The sequence below is a fragment of the Podarcis melisellensis genome (genome assembly GCF_964234715.1).
Source record: "Podarcis melisellensis genome assembly, chromosome: Z".
Classification (NCBI taxonomy): Eukaryota; Metazoa; Chordata; class Lepidosauria; order Squamata; family Lacertidae; genus Podarcis; species Podarcis melisellensis.
The window spans coordinates 7,295,778-7,308,111 of NC_138547.1; the positions used below are offsets into that span (position 1 = coordinate 7,295,778).

The following is a 12,334-nucleotide window of genomic DNA, read 5'->3' on the forward strand; positions in this document are numbered from 1 at the left end:
TAACTATGTCACTCCATAGTAATAATTTTAACTATAGTAAATGGGCACCTGCAAGTTCTCAAGCTAAATCAGACCAAAAAAAATGAGGGAAGAGGAAAGTTGTTTTGGAAATTTGAGATCAAAGACTCAAACACTGCTCGGACAATTCTAAGGAAGGAAAGATGCAGATTGTTGGAGTTCACAATAAGTGAAGTGTTTGACTGAGCTTGTACAGTAAGACCAAAAACTATTCACATTTAACTTGTGTGCATTCAGCTTTACGCACTTGAGATAGATAGATTAGATAGATGATAGCTAGATAGATGATAGAGAGAGAGAGATAGATAGATGATAGCTAGATAGCTAGATATAGATAGATGATAGAAATAGATAGATAGATTAGATAGATAGATAGATGATAGATAGATAGATAGATAGATGATAGATAGAGAGATAGATAGATAGATAATAGATAGATGATAGATAGATAGATAGATAGATAGATAGATAGATAGATAGATAGATGATAGATAGATAGAGATAGAGATAGATATAGATAGATATAGATAGATAGATAGAGAGATAGATGATAGATTAGATAGATAGATAGATAGATAGATGATAGATAGATATAGATAGATGATAGATAGATAGATGATAGATAGATAAATAGATAGATAGATAGATAGATGATAGATGATAGATAGATGATAGATGATAGATGATAGATGATAGATACCGTATTTTTCGCCCCATAGGACGCACCGGCCCATAGGACGCACCAAGTTTTTTGGGGGGGAAATAAAGAAAAAAAAATTATTTCCCCCCCAGGCGCTTGTGGGGCCGGCAGCGGGGAGAAGCGCTCTTCTCCCCGCCGCCTGCCTGCAGATCAGGTCCGGGGACAGAGGGAGGACGCGCTGCGCCTCCCAGCTGTCCCCGGAGCTTGCGGGGCAGGCAGCGGGGAGAAGCGCTCTTCTCCCCGCCGCCCGCCTGCAGATCAGGTCCGGGGACAGAGGGAGGACGCGCTGCGCCTCCCAGCTGTCCCCGGAGCTTGTGGGGCCGGCAGCGGGGAGAAGCGCTCTTCTCCCCGCCGCCTGCCTGCAGATCAGGTCCGGGGACAGAGGGAGGACGCGCTGCGCCTCCCAGCTGTCCCCGGAGCTTGCGGGGCTGGCGGCCGGGAGAAGCACGCGTCTCCCTGCCGTCAGCCTCCAAACCACATCGGGAGACAGCGGGATGGCGGTGTTCCGCCTCCCCGCTGTCCCCCGACCTTGTGGCACTGGCGCTGCGGCTCTCCTGAAGCCTGGAAAGCGAGAGGGGTCGGTGCGCACCGACCCCTCTCGCTCTCCAGGCTTCAGCGAAAGCCTGCATTCGCCCCATAGGACGCACACGCATTTCCCCTTCATTTTTGGAGGGGAAAAAGTGCGTCCTATAGGGCGAAAAATACGGTAGATAGATGGATGATAGATGATAGATAGATAGATGATAGATGATAGATAGATAGATGATAGATAGATAGATAGATGATAGATAGATAGATAGATAGATGATAGATAGATAGATAGATAGATAGATAGATAGATAGATAGATGATAGCAGAAAGAGGTGGGTGTCTGGGAAAGATGACTTTGGCAATCCCAGCCACCACTGAACCCAATGTTTTTTGACTATATGCAGTTTTGGCTTTAGGTACGATCCCAGGAACTTAAACCCCTGCATAAGTTGCAGGTTTACTATATACACATCTGTGTAGCTTGAGTTCCATAGTTAGCTGTACATTCAATCTACTCATCAGAGGATGGTAGGATGGGGCGGTGCTTTTGACCTGACATTGAGCTGGTTGTGTTACTGCTCACTGCTGCTTACCAGGATGAAAAGGTGAGGGGGAAAGGTGATGGTGAGTTTGGCATTGTACAAGCACACCAGCAGAAGCACTGGATTGGTTCCACCAGCGCGAGGTGAGCGGTGCTACCTGTGAGAATTACTTTAGTTCCCATTTACAGAGTTATGCAGGAGAGATCCCGAGTTGTTTGACCCTTTAATTAGTTCCCTTTTCCCTCCTGTAAAAACTATGCAAGACATTCTCCATTTAAAGTTTAAATTTTGTTGTTGTTGTTGTTTTTGTTTAGTAATTAGTCTTGTCCTACTCTTCGTGACCCCATGGACCAGAGCATGCCTGGCACTCCTGTTTTCCACTGCCTCCCGCAGTTTCGTCAAATTCATGTTGGTAGTTTCAAGAACATTGTCCAACCATCTTGTCCACATATAACTTTTACTCAGTGTACTTGCACTTGTTAGATTAAATATACAAGACAGGTGTTATTTACATTGCTGATACATCTTACATAGGCTTGTCTCTGAGACAAATACTGTTGCATACTGACTAACTCTGAGGCAGACAGCAGCACAACAGAAAATACCTGCTGCTCTCACACAAAAGACTTAATAACTGCCACTGCTGTGCCAATGGACATAACTGCCTCAGATGTAGGACAGCACAGAGTTCTATAGCCCTGATGAGCATTACTCTTTACCTAGCATTTTGAATGCTTTCATCCCATGTTACTGCCTCACCACCTACTATTCTGTAGCGACTGGTGCATTATGGTGCTTAAATCATTGTGTTGAAGTTTTGTGTTCTTCCCTCATTGCTTTAAAATGGTTGCATTCTTTCATAAAGTTTTATTGTGTGTGCTTCAGCTGTGGGTTCAGGTTTTCTGCCAACACAGGTGTCAAAAGGCAGTGGCAGGGAGTTCCAGATGAAAGGGGCAGCTCAGGAGAGAAAGGATGGGGGTGGGTAATAGAGGAAGGAATTATTTAATGTCACCTATTCTTGTTCAGCTTTCCTGTAACCACAATGTTTAGAAATCTGAAATGCAAGCTGAAATTCTTAGAAATCCAGTGCCTTTCTTTCTGGCAGCTTAGAAGTGCTTCCCAACAACCCTGTGAGATGGGTTGGCCTGAGAGCTAGTGACCTGTCCAAGGCTACCCAGTGAGTTTCACAGCTGTGTGAGTTTAAATATTGATTTTTCATGTCTATAAAATATTTTGTTGTGGCTCACAACAGTTTCACAGCTTATTGATATAGAGCTGTGGTCCAGACCATTTTTTTGACTTTACATTTTTGCTAATGGGTCCTGGGGCAGAAATTGTAACGTTCTGACAAATTTCATGTGTATCTGTCATGAATAAAAGTAAACCAAGAAACAGCTCTTCATACTATTCTGCTTTGCAAATGGACACCATATTTAGTATTTCTGACATCACATTTTCCCCCAGTCCAGAGGAGTAAGCTGCAGACTTCCCTCCATTAGCCAAAAAAATAACATGTTGGTAAACAGAACAGGGAAATCCCTGGAAAAATTATTTTCCCTATCTTTGGCAACACAACCTCTGAAATCAACTCCAGCCAGCATGGCCGGTGGTCAGGAGTGATGGAACTTCTAGTTCAGCAACATCTTGAAGAGTCATGGGCTGGATCCAGACACATCAAAGAAGTGTTTCAGTTAAACACATTGTAAACTTTGTACAGTGGTACCTCAGCTTACAGACGCTTCAGGTTACAGACTCTGCTAACCCAGAAGTAGTACCTCGGGTTAAGAACCTTGCCTCAGGATGGGAACAGAAATCGTGCAGTGGCGGTGCGGTGGCAGCAGGAGGCCCCATTAGCTAAAGTGGTGCTTCAGGTTAAGAACAGTTTCAGGTTAAGAACGGACCTCCTGAGCAAATTAAGTTCTTAACCTGAGGTACCACTGTATAAGAAATTGAGTTGGCAAAAATGGAACTCCACAGCACCATCTGGTGTCACAGTGTTATAATGCATATACAGCACATAAAGGTAAAGGGACCCCTGACCATTAGGTCCAGTCATAACCCACTCTGGGGTTGCAGCGCTCATCTCACTTTATTATCCAAGGGAGCCGACGTTTGTCCGCAGACAGTTTTTCCAGGTGATGTGGCCAGCATGACTAAGCCGCTTCTGGCAAACCAGAGCAGAGCACGGATACGCCATTTACCTTCCCGCCGGAGTGGTACCTATTTATCTACTTGCACTTTGACGTGCTTTTGAACTGCTAGGTTGGCAGGAGCAGGGACCGAGCAACAGGAGCTCACCCCGTCACGGGGATTCGAACCGCTGACCTACTGATTGGCAAGTCCTAGGCTCTGTGGTTTAACCCACAGCACCACCCGCGTCCCTTACCAAGTGTTCTTACTAGGCTCTGTGGTTTAACCCACAGCGCCACTTGCATCCCATACAGCACATATAAAGCGTTTTTTTCTTTGTCAATGTAGCTGAGTTCATCGGTTTTCTACTCCTGTTCTACAAAACTTCAGCAAGGGAACCTCCATACTTCTGTGTGTCCTCTAGAGGAGGAGGGCTTTCCCCTCTACATACACTCTGTGGGGAAATATGGACACTTTCCACTCAGTTATATTTTATCTGCAGTTAAAGCCCCAACTCTGGAGACTTTTTTCTTCCTCTGCTATTTGTTCAAGCTTTGTTACTCAATTCTTGTTTTCTCTTCCCTCAGTTTCCCAATGGAAGAAGAGAAATAAATACAGCCTTCCACCCAAGACTGCATTTAAGATAAATGGCATATGGGTTATAAAGTACTCTGTGCAGGGTACATAAGCTGTTTACGTATCTCCCTGTGATTGGGAATGCTTTGCTTTTTAGGTTTTTTGTTTTTGTTTCTGTTTTTTTATCTTGTTTGTGCCAAAGATCCCGGTTAAGATATTCAAGAACCTCTCTGAGCATTAAGGACACCAGCTGTTTGAGCAGCCCTTAATTTGATGCAAGTGAAACATAGCAGGAAGCTGCCCTAATGCCGGGGATTAAAAGCCTTTTTCAACAAAGTGGAACAGGGGGGCTGCATCTTTTAAAGGGATTTACAGCTCCTTGGATCCCTTTAGCTACATGGATGAGTCAGCCTGCTTCCTGTGCCTTAGTAGCTTCAGTTTCCATAATAAATAGAATAATCACAACCCACTGTGCAAGATGGCATGGCAGGGAAGCAACAGTCGGTACTGCAAGAATCTATCCTGAGCACCTTTATCAGGTAGTACCTAGGAATACTGTTGGGTAGTTGATTCACACCAAGTCAGACCATTGGTCCATCTAACTCAGTATTGTCTACAGTGGTACCTCGGGTTACAGACACTTCAGGTTACAGACTCAGCTAACCCAGAAATAATACCTCGGGTTAAGAACTTTGCTTCAGGATAAGAACAGAAATCGTGCGGCGGGAGGCCCCATTAGCTAAAGTGGTAGCTCAGGTTAAGAACAATTTCATGTTAAGAACGGACCTCCAGAATGAATTAAGTTCTTAACCCAAGGTACCACTGTACACTATAATGATAATGATAATGATAGAATTTATATACTACTTCATCATAACCTCTAGGTCTGGGGGGTGGGGGAGCTCCATATGTTGTTGGAATCCAGCTCCCATCAGCCCCTGCTGGCATTATGCATGGGGGTGATGGGAGTTGTAGTCCAACAACGTATGGAGGCCAACCTCTGTTTAAAAAACCTTCAGTAGAGAGTCCACCACATTAGGAGGCTTTATGTTCCACTGTCAAACAGCTCTTACTGACAGGAAGTTCTTCCTAAGGCTTAGTCAAAATCTCCTTTCTTGGTGGTTGGGGGCGGGGGATGAAGCAGCTTTTACACAACTCTCTCTGAGATGTATTTAATATGAAAACAACACTGGACAAAACAACTCATTTTCAATTTCCTTTTCATGTTGTTTGCTTTTCTATTTGACAAAATTCCACCCCTGTGCTGATTAAACACAAACAATTTAAGCATGTGAGTCAAAATTCACAAAAATTCAGTTCACCTCCCCCCCTTTCTTCCAGGGAGGAGGAGGGTGTCTTTATATAGTAAGCCTGACTATTCAGTTCCAGAATGGCAGGCTTTTGTTTCAGCAAAGTTATGTTAATGTTGTCATGCTTCATGTTGGGTCACTGAACCGACGAGGGAGGAATTGTCATAATATTGATGGGAAGTTTTGGCAAGTTAATTTTAAAGCTGTCACTTGGCATCTCCCTCAATGTTGCTTCTCAATAAAACTCCATGATGATTATGGGTCATGCATGACAGCTAGAGAGCAATTCCTGCAACCAAGAGCTGGCAAGCAGTGTCATTTCCCCCCTCCCCCGACATCCTTTCCCCAGACCCCACCCTTCCTTATCACCTACTTTCTTTCTCCTGGTTTGCCACTCAGTTATGGATTATTCACATGGCCCAAACTGAACCTGATCTTAAGAATTTGAAAATGAAACCTTGGGCTATACATCCCTACCTCACCTTATTGCCCTTTAAGAACATAAAGAAGAGCCCTGCTGAATCAGACCAAAGGCACCTGTATACATTAACAACAACAACAAGACAATGGGGGCCACCTTTCTTTATGGAAAACCTTCCAGAGACAGGCTGATTTAGGGCATCTTGGCTGGTTGCCCTGCACAGAGCTCTGAGCCAGAGGCACTGGGCTTTGGGATGGAGGCATGAGAGCTGTAGCAGGGTCCCAGAGTGTGCCCGCCTGCTGCCCAAAGCCTACTTAGTGCTTGCCCAGCTTTGAGAAGGAGACGGAAGACCTCCTTCCCAAAACCCAGCACCTCCCTTACCCATCTTTGGGAAGGCAGCTCTGGTGAGGAGCATCTAGTTTCGGCCTCACACAGGATGCCATATTACCAAGGTCCATCCATGTAGAGACCATATGCCAGTGATGGACAGTGACAGAGGCAAAATAGGATAGAGCAACTGATGTTCTTTGCTTTCTCGCGGTTCCCTGCAGTTCCCCACTCCTGATATATCTAGCATTTCATTCTCGCAGTGACTAACAGGTTAGCTTGGATAGCTCAGTTGGTTAGGGCATGGTGCTGATGATGCCAAGGTTGCAGGTTCAATCCCTGTATGGGCAGCTGAATATTCCTGTATTTCAGGGGGTTGGACTAGAGGATCCTCAGGGTCCCTTCCAACCCTATGATTCTATGTCCAACCCCCTGCCATGCAGGAAGCTAACCAAAACATCCATGACAGATGGCCATCCAACCTCTGCTTTAAAAAATGCAAGGAAGGAGAGTCCATAACTTCTCAAGTGAGACCATTTCTCTGTCAAACAGCTCTTATTGTTAGAAAGTTCTTCCTAATGTTTAGTTGGAATCTCCTTTCTTATAACCTGAACCCATTGGTTCATGTCCTACCTCCAGAGCAGGAGAAAACAAGCTTTCTCTGTCTTCCTTGTGACAGCCCTTGAAATATTGGAGATGGCTGTCATATCTTCTCTCAGTCTCCTCTTTTCCAAGCTAAATGGTCTCAGTCCAGTGTACCTGAAGGAGCGTTTCCACCCCCATCGCTCAGCCCAGACACTGAGGTCCCCCTCTGAGGGTCTTCTGGCTGTTCCCTCACTGTGAGAAGTTACAGGGAACCAGGGAGAAGGCCTTCTTGGCAGTGGCGCCCTCCTTGGGGAATGCCCACCCATCAGATTTTAAGAAGATAAAGAACTACACAACTTTAGGGTTTCTGGGCACCCCCACATTTAATGGTGGGCATTCTCTGCCACCCCTCCAGGAGCAGTTCAGGCAGTGGGGAGGGAGGAAATGAGGCATAAATCTTCCCGAAACTTTCCAGGGTTACTAGAAAGACTGTGGCACCCGCAGCGCCACTTGAACCCATGTCTGCTACTTTGGAAGGCAAAACAGAAGTAACCTGGGAGCAAGCCCCTGCCAAGGAATGAGCCTCCATTTCCCAGCATGATTTGTGGCAATGTTCCTCCTTAATTCAGCTAATTGGATGAATCATGAGGCATTTCTGAAGCAGGATATGCAAACAGGCTGCAATTAATCAGTTGCTGAAGGAACTGATACTTTTGAAAGTATTTGAATGATATTTTAAAGCTTTGAAAAATTCCTGCAACAGGCATGAATGGGGAAAGAGGAAGGCAGGGTGCTTGATGTTTTCTTATGATTATTGGATATGGTTTCCTTTCCCTCTGCCCTCCCCTGTACAATGGAAAGAGGCATGTGTATTTGTTTGTATGTTTCTTCTTGGATGAGAAGGAGGGGAATACATTTGATTTATGTTTTACAAGGAATTCAATATGGCTTTGTACGTCAACACAGCTTTATACGTCAACACTTTATCCCCCTTGATCGAGGAGTGAATGGGTGATATTTATTACCATCTCCAGATGGGGCGTTGTGAGAGAAGGAATGCAGTGAAAAAATAACCCACTGCTTAACTGCTATCGAGTTGAGGAGAGGCAGAATTTGAGAGAGACTTGTGTTACAACCGGCACTGGAGAGGAAGGCATAACAGGGTAGGATCCAATGGCTCAGAGAAAAGGTCTGGAAGATTTGCTCTGCATGTTTGGCTGCAGTCAGACGGATTGCTGTGTGGCTGTGTTATCATTGGAATGCTATGCATCCTTGAATGAACACACATACAAAACAGACACTCAACCAGGGAAAGATCTACAACTGGAACAGTGAGCAAGAGGATTTGAGTAGGAAAAGGAGTTCAATGGGGAAAAAATACACATGCTATTTGGATTATATACACGAAGGTTTAATTGAGCTGTTTCCAGGGCTATAAAGGGGCAACTGAATGAATCCAGTACTATTGGCAAATATGAAGTGATGTCATCTAGAGACTAAATGAGAATTGACACAGCAGTGAGGATACATGTTGGACATAGCCTATAACGAGAGTGGGAAACCCTTTTTTTTAATTAAAGAAATTGTATTAAACTGAATTAATTTGGTTTGATTTGTAATAATTTGGAAAATCAATAAAAATAATTGGCAAAAAACAACCACAAATCAACGTTTAGAAGACATCTGAAGGCAGCCCTGTATCCAGAAGTTTTTAACGTTTGACATTTTACTACCTTTTTATATTTGCTGTACGCCGACCAGAGTGCCTGGGGGAAACCCAGCCAGATGGGTGGGATACAACAACAACAACAACAACAACAACAACAACAACAACAACAACACCAAACAACAACATACCAAGCTCCCTCAATTGTTCCTCATAAGGCTTGGTTTCCAGACCCTTAAACATCTTGGTTGTCCTCCTCTGCACATGTTCCAGCTTGTCAATATCTTTCTTAAATTGTGATGCCCAGAACCAGGCACAGTATTTCAGCTGTGGTCTGACCATGAGATCAGTATCCCACTCCCACAATTATTATCCAGTGACAGAAATTGATTGATTGATTATATTTCTATGTCACTTTTCATTCAAATTAATCACAAAGCAGCTTACAAACAATAAATAATAATGTAATAGAACATAACAAATACGACATAAATCTTATAGAATAACAAAGCAGTAGCCATCCCTAAAGCAATAGCCATCCCTAAAACACTACTAACAAAACAACTAAAAAAATAAGATAAACAGTACTATTACAAAAAAAGTCATATTATAGGATTCACAAAGTACTACATCAGTCATAATCTATAAAACAAAATTAAATTTATAAAACAACAATAACAAAATAGAAACCAAAAAATAATCTAAGCACCACTGAATTCATATGCACACACTGCCCACCCCCATGGCTCACAATCTTCTACTCAAAATAAAAAAAAAATCCTTTCAGTAGCACCTGAGAGACCAGCTAAGTTTGTTATTGGTATGAGCTTTCGTGTGCATGCACACTTCTTCAGATACCTTCCGATATCTTCTACTCATAATGCCTGTGGCAGCAACTCCCTTTTGAAGGCTCCTAGGGTTCTAGGGTGGGACAAGTCAGGTTTAAAAAGCCTTTGTCTGGTGGCCAGCATTAAGTCTCTTTCCCCTTGGAGGCATCCTGTGACAGATCCTGGAAGTTCCATATAGTCATTGTAGTCAGTAACCATTGATAAACCAAATGATATTCCCCCCATTCTCATATGTTAGGATAGTAAGTGGGGCATCTCAGTGGGACTGTGTGCCACCAATCCTGAAAGCATTGCACAGGCTGCCAGCAAGCTACTAAGCCCAAGACAAGGTGCTACTAGCACCCAAGTACCTAAAAGAATTGCTTCCCCAATATCAGTGATCTTGAAACCTATCATTGGGAGGCGAGGCCTTGTTAGGGGTGATGTATCTGCCACTCTGGGCTGCTTCAGGAGGAAGGGTGGGATATAGGTTAAAAATAATTAAATAAGTGCATTTATTTATAACCTGGTGGCTGCTGTCATGCTCCTGTCCTAACTGTAATAGAAGTGAGGCTAACTCCTTAAGCATAAGCCCTAGAGAAGTACCAACAACTGTTCCATTTTTTTAAATGTGAACATATGGTAGACATATGTCTTTCCTTGCAGTGAGCAGCATGAACTGTAAGCCCCTTTACGTAGTGCACCCCCTTAGTCCATTCTGTGTGCCTGCAGAATTATGAGAGTCTGGCTTGTTGGCTCATACTAAAAAGGCCAGCATATGAATGAGGATATTGTGAAAAGAAAGGCTATAGCTCAGCAAGTAGGGCTAGAAAAGACTCCCATCTGAAGTTTGCAATGTAAAATCCAGTGCAGAGGAAAAGCAGCTTGAGGATCAGCAGAAGCATTATGGGGGATTGTACGCACATGAAGGTGATGGATGGTTGATGAAGGTCTCTGTGTGAGAGGCAGGGAAGGGAAGATCTCCCAGGGTGGGAGGCTGGGAGAAGAAAGGGAAGCTCCCAGGTGAGAGCTGGGAGGGTCCACCCCCTTCTTTGATCTTAATCAAAGGATTAAGATCTACCTTTGAGAGAGGACTCTACATTTTCAGTTTCTTTGTTTTTGTCTACATTTGTTTCGTTTATCTTAATGTATTACAAAAAAACCTTAATAAAATCTTATGAGCAAAAAAAAGTAGAAGCATTATGGGGGGAAACCATTGCTGAATGACAGAGCATCTCCTTTGCATGCAGAAGATCCCGGGTTCAACTCCCGGCATCCCCAAGTAGGGCTTGTTTTAAACATGCCCTGTTTTAAACATTAGAGAGTTGCTGCCAGTCTGTGCAGACAGTATGAAGCTAGATGAACTAATTCTCTGATTTGGTGTAAGGAAATTTCCTTCAATTAAGGGTCAGGTGGGATTATTTAGCTTGGTAATATTTTGGCCTTTCTCTTTACCTCTTAGTTATGTATTTCCAGGAAAGGTCTTGTATCTCTGGTTTATTGACCAACCCTGTCAAACAAAAGCCTGTGATTCTGATCTCAGGATGAAGGAAGACCCTTTAGATCTTTGAGCACATTTTGAATAGCTCTTGGGGAATATTAAATGTAAAGCATGTAACAACATTAAATTAATTTCATTGATTTTAAAAAGAGGGGTCCTTTGCAGTACCTAAATGTAAAAAGAATAATTGGTCTGTTTATTATTCCTGCCCTGAAGAGCACCACATTTCTCGGTGCCTTGAATAGCTTGTTTACCTCTTACCCTTCAGCTTGGCATAATAGATAGATCTGCTTCCCCGGGGCTGGCTTCTATTTCATTCCCTTTTATTATGGGTTTTTGTATGTGTGCACGCGCAATTCTATTACCTGTTCAGCGCTCTAAAGCCTCGGACATATTGGTTGGAGGGTAATGATAGTTTTTGAACCCGGGCTAATACCTCCACAGCACATGCTGTGCTGAAGGATTGGACTGAGGGACGTGCTGGCTAGAGAGAAAAACTGAGCCTTTTGCAGTTTAAGCGGGGGAGCGGTACTCTGGTACTCTCGTGGCAATTGGCTGGCTCCGTCGGCTCCCACTTGATATGCAGGCTCACGCAGGGAAATTCAAAGCAGTGTGCGAAAAAAAAGCTCTCCTGCCATCCGAGAACAGCATTAGTTCCTCAAGATCCATTTTGAACAAGCCGACTCTTCTTGCCCGTGCCAACGTCTCTTTTAGATAATTTGGCCTTTGCATTTCTCTGCATGCAGATGAGCTCCCCAAGGTCAGGGGAGCCTTGTTGCAACACAAGTGGGTAAACACCTTACTTGTTTCTGCAAGGCTGCACATACCCTCCGCAGCATTGGTTAAGGTGGTAAGAAGGCAGTGTATTAGCTGCAGATCTTTGGGGCTTTCATCCGTTTTGACTGTGCCCAACTCTGCAAACAATATAAGGAGGGAACCCGAAAGGGTCTGATATTAATTTAACGTATGGCTCCTCCCACCTATCCCCCTGCCAAATGCTAGGCTTTGAATAACTACAGATTGGGCAACATTACGTAGCATATTTTGTCATTGTCTGTATTCTCTTTGTCTGGTTTTGCTATTTAGATCTTCAGTGGAGGGTGTGAAATGTAAACTAGTAGATGGAATAGCTGCTCTGAATAAAGCAAAACTGTGCCTTTAGTAAATTCAAGACATATTCCAGGTACTATTTTCCAAAAA

At 43.7% G+C, this 12,334-nt stretch overlaps 1 protein-coding gene across 4 annotated transcripts in view; it reads left to right on the forward strand.

Moving 5' to 3' along the window:
• Window positions 1–12,334, forward strand: part of ASTN2 (astrotactin 2) — a 664,383-nt gene that overhangs the window by 440,176 nt on the left and 211,873 nt on the right. The window contains exon 1 of one of the 4 annotated variants that reach the window (XM_081896300.1): window positions 1,837–1,934. The exons of 2 other annotated variants lie outside the window; for them this stretch is intronic. The gene's annotated coding sequence lies outside the window, so the exon portion shown is untranslated. Of the gene's footprint in view, window positions 1–1,836; window positions 1,935–12,298; window positions 12,318–12,334 lie in introns of those variants that run through there. One more of the 4 variants, XM_081896301.1, reaches the window with a different exon arrangement.